Below are 9,008 nucleotides of genomic sequence, written 5' to 3'. Positions count from 1 at the left end.
TTGTTATGTATGTGGTATGTGTATATATGTATATTTTGGTGTAATATAAATTAAAGGGAATAATCTTGTGTAGGTAATTCATCAGTGAACTTTAAATTATTGATATACTAAAGGTGTAGGGAAAGTGGGAAAGGCAGGGGAAAGGGAAAAAGGGAAAGAAAAAAATATGAGAAAATGAAAAATGGAAATAAAGTGTTTGTAAATGGGGAGGGGAGGAGGGGGTGAAGGGAGGGCAGGGCCAAGGGGAAAAAATGAGAACCAAGACCTGTCATGTAAAGGTACAAGATCCCAGTAATAAATGTAACTGTACTGTATACCTAGAATGTACCACTAAACTCAATAAAAAGAAAAAAATAAATAAATTACTGATATATTTATCCCTAAAGATGCTTGACAAACTGAGGGCAGTTCTCCTGGAATGGAGAATCTAGTTATTGGTAGGTAAGGAAATAGATTAAGGATGGCTGTAGGAAACATTTTATGTTGGGTAATTTATCGGGATAACCCAGGAACAGAGCCAGCATGTTGAACTTACATTGCTATGTGGTACTTTGAACAAAAAATGAGATTTGACAACACTGAATGTTAAATATGACTTGGAATTTTGTGATGGAAACAAAAGAAAAAAAAAAGTTGATTGATGTATATAACTTCAACTGTCAGTTTTCAGGACTGATTTTTTTCTTTCTTTCTTTAAGGTTTATTTAAAGGTTTTTATTAGAAAGAGGGCCAAATATAAATATTCACATCTTACTTTTGCGGGAATAAAAGAAAATAAATATTGAAGTCTCTTACCTATATTAATCAGGAATTAGCTTTTAAAAACAGGGCTAAATAAATACTTCAGTTTTTTTTCAAGGAAATTCGTGTAAAAAGGACAGCATTACACAGAAGAATATAGTCTGCTGTTTTTTGAGCAGCGAGGAATCAAAAAATAGACTAGCAGAGTTGGGAAAGTTTCTTGCTCTTTCTGAGTCAGGTCTTGGAACAGAGACATATTTTTATATTTAGGAGCAAGCAGAATTTTCAAATTAATAGGTAAAACAAAACCTTAAAGCACAAAGATGTCACTCTAAAGGTCCAGGCTTCATTTTGTTTTAAATTCTTCACATTATTAGTCCTCTCTTTTTTAAATTAAAAACTAAAAGAGGGGCCAGGGATTTAGCTCTGTTTCTGCTGCCTGCCTCGCAAGTGCAAGGTCCTAAGTTGGATCCCTGGTGCCCCCAAAATAAATAAATAAATAAATTAATTAATTAATTAAAAAAAAATAAAAGAGAGTGATGTAGTCAAGTTCAAAGGCTTGAAGGTCATTGGCAGAAGAAGGTAAGTTGCCAGGTTTCACAAAGAGGAATTTGTAAGATAGTGGCCTTGGGTGCACCTGGCTGGATTTTTGTTCGTTTATTTTTTTTAATCTTATTGAGTTTATTGGTACTTTTAAATTATACAATACAGTTACATGCATCATTGGGATCTTGTACTCTTTTTTTACTTTATTTTTTTTTCTGGCTGTTTTACCTAGAAAATTTTTAAAAACGTAAGCCAGTCATCCTTGAGTAAGCATAAAATATGTTAGTGTTTATATTTTTAAGCACAATATTAAAATACACTTAAAATGTAGATTATTATATAATCCATAAAATAAAAACATGTATTAGGCCTCTAAAACTTGTTACTAGAAATTATGCAAATAGTAGGAAAAAAGAGAACTGTTCTAAATATAGTTTTTCAGTTATAACTGAATTTGTCATGTGGGTATAGACATGGTATAAATTAAATAATACAATAAAACATATCAATTATATTTATGTTTGTCTATCTACATGTGGTACAATATATATTGTATAGTATATGTATATTATATAGTTATATGTGTATAGTATACATATAAAATTTGTGTTGCCAGACTATGTACAAAAACTTATTTGGTGAAATGTTCTTAAATTGTTCTGATATTGTATAAACATAAACTGTTAAGTACCCCAAATATTCAAAAGTAAATGTAGCCCTACTCTCCATCAATTGTTTATTAAAGATCTTTGGGTTTCTTAAGTGTTTCAGTTTGTTTTTGTATTTTTTCTGGAAAAAAATCCACTGAGGAGAGATTAGTTTTGATTCCTTATACACTGATAGGAACTTTCTCCAAATTCAACATTCAAAAAAATTACTTTGAAGAGTCAGTAGCATATAAAGCATAGAAATAATTTTTTAAAAGTGAAATCCTTTTTTAAAGAGTTTTAGCAGAGAGTAGGCCTGTGCTAACTCTTCAATGTTACTTAGTTTTATTGCTAAGAAAGGACAGGGATTTCACTGCATGGTTCCATGACAGAGAGAAAGTGCTTCAAGGTGGGGCCTGCGGGAGTTAAAATTGAGCATTAAATAATTAAACACAAGTATGCATTTCTATCTTTCTTTAGTTCCTCAATAGTTCCTATATACCTGTTTCTGTAAAAAGTGACAAGATATTTGGGTTGGATTACATTTTAGTTCATAAACTTCCTCAAATAGATGGATTAAGCAGAAATAATAAACCTTGCCTTTACAAGGTGATTAAGCCAAATTGCCGTGGCCTTCCTGCTGTTTTTGGTGTCTGGGATGAGACCAGTTGACTATGGCAGCTCCTATTCACTGTAGATGCTTGAAGTGGCCTATGACTGGTCATTGGTTCTGGCTGTGACCTGATGATGGTGTAGTCCACCTCCAAGAATAACTTATCTGCCATTAGATTCTAGTATAGAATTTAACAGCCTCGTGTATCCCAAACTGATTTCTACTGAGGAACTCTGGTGTACTTTACAATTTTATTTTACGATTTACTGAAGTATTATTTGGTGTTTAGCGCCTCCTACAGTGAGTGGATATTATTGCTGATTTGACCATATTACAGTGACCGTGAGCAGACTATAATTGCAAATCTTGGTGTTGAAAACATCATTTTAATAAAATACGCACATTAACTACTTTCTAAAATTCCATTGTCTTTATTTGACATTCATGCTATCCGAAGTGTATTATGGATGTGGTCATGTAAACATAATCAAAGATAAGAGAAATATGTAGTTGGATATTTCTTTCAGTAGCCAAAGTCTGGCTGTTTTCAAATGAATGTGAAGCAGGTTTGGGGGAAAAAGGATACACTCCCACCTGTTCAGATCTTTTTGCTTTTATCTAATGCAAAATTCATCTCTTGTTTCTATCTTCCAAAATATTTGATGGTGCAACAGAGGAAACAGTGATTATTTCTGTGATGCATCTGCAGCTTCAAAATTTTGTGTTCTATTTCCCTCCAGCATATTCAAAATATAATAAAAATTAAAAATAGCTCCTTGGCAGTGATACTATAGAATTCAGCATTATGCATTTAACACAAGTGACTTTTAATGTCCTGTCATTGACTGAATTAAGTGCAATAGTTTTTATTCTATAGGCAAAAGGACCTCTTTTGAATGTGTCTCTTATAGATAGCTTGGTAAGTTTTACCTGGCACTTTCTAGATGTTTAGCAATGAGGAACAATCATTAGCATTTGTTAAATGAGAAAATTAATGAATTGAATTCTACTTTGACTTCTTTTATGTTAACGGTGGAGCAGGTACTAGATACTTTAAATAATTAAGCCAAAAAGTATTTTTTATTAAGGGATGGCATTTCACCTCTATTGGTGTTTACTGTATGGTTCAGAATCTTGTTTTGAAACTCATCCAAAAAAGTCAGTACCTAAAATAGCTGTGCTGTGTGGATAAGTCTAATCTTTCTGTTTTAAAAAGTGGATAAGGACAAATGAATATTGAAGGTCTCTTACATTCTCGTTTCATTTGTTTGATTTGTTTTAGTTTTCTGAGACAGAACCTCACTATGTAGCCCAGGCTGGCCTTGCATTTGCTATGCACCTCAGGTTTGTAATCCTGCCTCAATCTCCCCTCTGCTGGGATTATAGGTGTGCACTAGCACATCTGACTGAGCCATGCTTTTTTATTTCCCCATATATTTAATTCTTCACAACAACCACAAAGGGGGGACCTAATTCTCAATATTATAAATGATATAAAAGTGTTAGAGTAGCTAAATATGGGTAAGATCTCAGGTCCGATTCCAACCTCTTTTGCTTCAAAGTCTAAGTTCCTCCTATTATATCATACTTCTTTTATTAGCAAAAGCTAAACCAATTCACTACCAACATCATCTATTAAGTATACACCTATGGCTGGGCTTAGTGACACATCTATAATCCTACCTGAGACAGGAGGCTCACAAGTTCAAGGCCAGCCTGGGAAAATTACTGAGATCCTGTCTCTTAAAGGATGGGAGCCTGCTGGGGGTGTAGTTAAGTGGTAGAGCCTCCCTATCAATCATCAGTACTACATACACTCAAAAATGTGTCCATCTGCAGAAGGCTCAATGATGGACACAAGAAAGAATTACGAATATATGAACCAACAACTAACTCAATGGATAAATGAACATATTAGAGATGGTAACTGAGTATATATTACACAGATTAGGGTAAAAAAAATAAATTTTGCGCAAACCTAATGAATATAACTGGGGAACAAATATGAATAAGTATACAGAATTGCTACTTTAAATAGCACTGAAAAGGACAGCAGAGAATCAAATAAGTCAGTATACCAGTGATCAATACTCAGAACCTTCTATACATTGCTAAAGATTTACAGGTGGGTCTAGTAGAGTTTGAGGAGTTATCGTTCTAGAAGGACTTTGTTCCCCACTTGACACAGAAGTGAGGAAAGTTACTTGCATTAGAAAGACTGCTACATTTACCTGAAAATATGAAGCAAATATATATATATGTTGGGGGGAAGGCAAAAGAGATCTAACCAGTGAGCCTACTGAGCCTTTGGTCAATTACAAAGAGTAGGTCTTTCATGAACCACGAGGCCTGGTGAGAGTTAGAACGGGCCTTCATTGCCCCCCACACTGACCAGTCATTGGATGTGACTGTGTTTGGGAAGAGGATGTGACTGTGAACTAGGAGGGATTCTCCTTCGACCAGGGGAAATACCTGGAGAAGATGGCAGATGAGAGCTGTCCTCTCAAAGTGCTCCTAGCAGCAAGAGGGAGAGTGTCTTCGGTTCTAAAGGTAGGTTCCAGGCAGCACAACATAGCAGCCACTAAGTTTTAACTCCACTCTACCGACAAGGAAGAAAAGATTGAGGGACTTGTCCAACTTCTCATACCAATCCCTGTCTGGCTCAAACTCTCATTCCCAGGAACTGTCCCTTCCTCCTGGTCTTGCTGAAATGTTTGGCCTGCGTGGCTACTTTTGTACCAACTAACAGTTACTATTTGGACTATATAGATGGTTTTGAATAGAGTCCACTTTGGCTAGTCAACAGACACTTAAAAATGTACAGTGGACCCTTGACTTACAAACTTGATTGGTTCCCTAGGCAGGGTTGCTTATAAGTCCGTACACCTGAGATCTAGATGTTTACCTGGGTACCTGCTATACATTAACAAGAGGCAGATGAATCTTCTGTTAACCTAATTAACCCAAGTTATAGGTCAGCCCAATTGTAACTGTATACAAAGTGAAGTTGGATATTATTAGACAAGAGGAAGGGAATAAGAGTCTGGAAAGGAAGGATAAAGGAGGCTAATGGCGGCACATACATAAAAATATGTTGTATACATGTATAAAAATACCAACCTAATAAAAATACATCTTTGAAAATATCTATTAAGAGGTGAGCAGGCTTGGTAGCTATATAATGGGAGAAGTTAGAACTGAGAAAGCAAGTCAGACTCTGGCCTTTCCTAGAAAAGGTGCACAGTGTGCAGAGAAAAGCAGCGATGAGGGCAGACATTTCCCAGAGAGATGGAGAAGTAGAAGAAAGAGTTGCTCTGACCCCAGCAGTTTCTGGTCCTAGGCTATGCTCATTTGACAGGATTTCTGAGCATATAGAAACTGCTGCATATATCAAAAAGAAAATAACTGTGGGAGACCAGATGGGAAGATTGAGGGCTAACTGGCCTCTTTGGTGAGCATGCAGGATGGCTGCCACGCTGCAGGGCAATGTAAAAACAGCCGAGATTCTATTGTTTACCTGGACAAGTGCTATGGAGGAAGGGAGACAGATAAATCCTGTGGGACTCTAATGGCTTGTGCCCATGTCTGAGTGAGTAAAGCCATGGTGTGCCAGTCACTTGGGGCTCTCTGCTGAAGGGAGACATGACCCCTCTGCCTCCTACCCCATATTTTAAGCCAATTCTGTGTCTCTTTATTTTTCATCCTCATTACCTCTTGGTCAGGTTCTTGTAGGCTAGTTCCTACAAAAAAAGAAAGAAGGGAAAAGCAACTATGTGAATGCTCTGGCAAGAGATTCAATCCCAACCATATCTCATCCCAAAGTCAGTAGTTTTCCAATGCAGAATTCATACCTAGTACTAAACACTTACACATTAATTACAAGAGAAAAATTCCACAGGGAACCTGAGAATGCTACAGCTGTTCCTGGCAACCAGGAAGAACAAAATAACTGGAAAATGTACATGGGCAAGGAGAGAACATTGAAGAAGCAAATCAAGTCCAAGGCCAAAGTGACCAAGCTGACATGTCTAACTGCAGTCATGGTTCCCCCTTCCCCACCTCTCATTTACTTCTCAATACACTGCATCTTTTCACAGGTGACCCCACCACACCAAGGAAACAGCCATCTCAATGGTTCACAGTGGCCTCCTGCTGGCCAAATGTAACCGTTCCTTGTAGTTTTAACTTATCCAACCTCATAATGGTTCTACACGCTTGGCCACATCCCTCATTGAAACTTGTCAGCACTTTACCCCTTCTAATTACCCACAGCTGTGTCTCAGTCGCCTACTATTTGATGGCCAGTGTTCCTAGGTCTCTTATCAGCCTTCTAGTTGTGTGCATTACCTTGCAGGAGGTAATGCACCCATGTGGCTACAACTGTCTGCTGTATTCTGACGACTTGTGACTGTATACCCAGGCAAGAGTTCTCCCCTGAGTGCCAAACCTAAATATCCAACCACTGAAAATGCCCACTGGGAGGGTCTGGAGGTTCCTCAACATCAAAATATCACAAATGGAACTCTCACCTCCCACTCAAGCCTCTTCCTCCGAAATTGCCCACCTTGAGAACGATGATGCTGCCCACTCAGACCTTCAAGGCAAAACCCAGGGTACCTCCTGTTTGTAGTTTCTCTGTTCCTTCTTCATGTTTGTAATTTGTCTCCTCTGCTTCATCCTTTCTATGATACTATAGTTCCTCAAGGGATGTCCCTGCCCCTAGGGCTATCTTTTGTTCATTCTGTACATGTGATCAAAGCGCAAAGTGTGCTTAATGGCTACATTTGTTCAGTTGCATCTTTTAAGCAAAATTTTATAAAAGACCTTTGCTTCATGGTCTGTGCCCTGCTACTGCTCCACAGTAATTTCTCCTACTTCCAAATTTCCTACTTAAGCTCAGTCCTGGTTTGTGTGCCTCCCTCCCCTCCCACTCTGCCTGCCACCCCCCACTTCCCCAGCATTATTTTTTAAAAATCATGTTCAGTCTGTTTTGGTAAGTTATGTTGGTAGAGCTGAGAAAGAACCAAGGCATAATGGTTCTTGAAGGAAGAAATAATGATAATGTTGCAAGAAGATACAAATCTAAGAATCCTCTCAGGTCCTGCCCAGAAGTTCTAAGCCTGTTCTTAAGGATCCAAGAAATGTGAGCAGCATGTTTAACCTGAAGCCTAAACCCAAGCTCCCTAATTAAAACTCTCTTAACAGTGTATTTAATTTCTTGAGATAGAATATTACATTTATTGGCAAGAAACCCTCTTAGGTTCTCTGGCCGGGCCTAAGAAACTGACATAAGAAAGATGAGGGTCTTCACAAGAGAATGAAGAGCTGAAGTGATCAGAGCAGAAGGCTTTTGTACCATGTGGAACAGATTTGGACTAGGGGTAATAAACTATGTGGAAGTACCTAGGTACTCCCTAGGAAGTCTCCTAGGTACACTGGGGGTGCCATCTCTCATTCAATTCCTTAGGGACCCTAGTCGGTTGCTCTCTTGGAGCCATGTCCGATTTTTTTTTTTTTTTGTCCGATTTTACTACCAGTTTTCATCTGACTGCACTGGGGAGTGGGGACAATTTTGCTTTTGTTTCTTAGTCAGGCATTGCTTGATCTGAGTGCTGGGTAAAGATACAGGAAGCATACACTACATCATGGTGAAGACAAGGGAGAGGGACTCATGCAGAAGGTGCCACAGGGGGTAGTGTTTAGAGGTGACCTCTCGTGCAGCCCATTCCTCCAACTCAGGTGCTTATTGGTATTAACTTCATTTCAATAAATATTCACCAATGCCTAATTTGACATAGGTGCTGTATAACAGAACAAAAAAATCACGATGGTGACTTAAGTGTAAAAAGAGTTTACATACAGCATGGATGATTCAGAAAGCAGCATTTCGTGTATCTTATGAAATCATCATGTCAACTCTGGGAAGAAGGTGTTGTTGTTATCCCTGCTTTATACGTGGAAGGCTTGATTTAAAGGCTTGCCAAGGCCAATAAGAAGTGGAACAGGTGATCTTAGTGAATGTCTTTTTAGACTACTAAATGCTTATTTAAAATGGTTGAGCTGTTGAGACCAAGAGTTCTCTGAAATAAAGGGTTTATTAAGCTGCTGGCCAAAAATAAAAGATGCTGATAGCTTAGGTTTTGCTTGAAACGAGGTTAGAAAAATCTTGAAGTTAAGAAATTCCATTCATCCCTTTTTATACATTTGTTTTATTGTGGTAAATATATGGTGTAAAATCTCTCATTTTAACCATTATTAAGTGGCATTAATCACATTTCCAATTTGTTCTGGGAAAAATTCTCTAAGCTCCTAGCAGCATGAACAGATAGCAGTTGATAAAACATCCACAGGGTTTAAGGAGTGGGGTGTGGCATGATGAAAATGTGGGGAGAAGAAAACATAATTTGTGTACACTGAAACCACATGAGCTCTGAATAAGAAAAGTGGGCCACGTCCTGGGA

This window comes from Fukomys damarensis, unplaced genomic scaffold (assembly GCF_012274545.1).
Source record: "Fukomys damarensis isolate Sample0158 unplaced genomic scaffold, DMR_v1.0_HiC HiC_scaffold_32, whole genome shotgun sequence".
Lineage (NCBI taxonomy): Eukaryota > Metazoa > Chordata > Mammalia > Rodentia > Bathyergidae > Fukomys > Fukomys damarensis.
Note: the sequence above shows the minus strand (reverse complement) of the source record.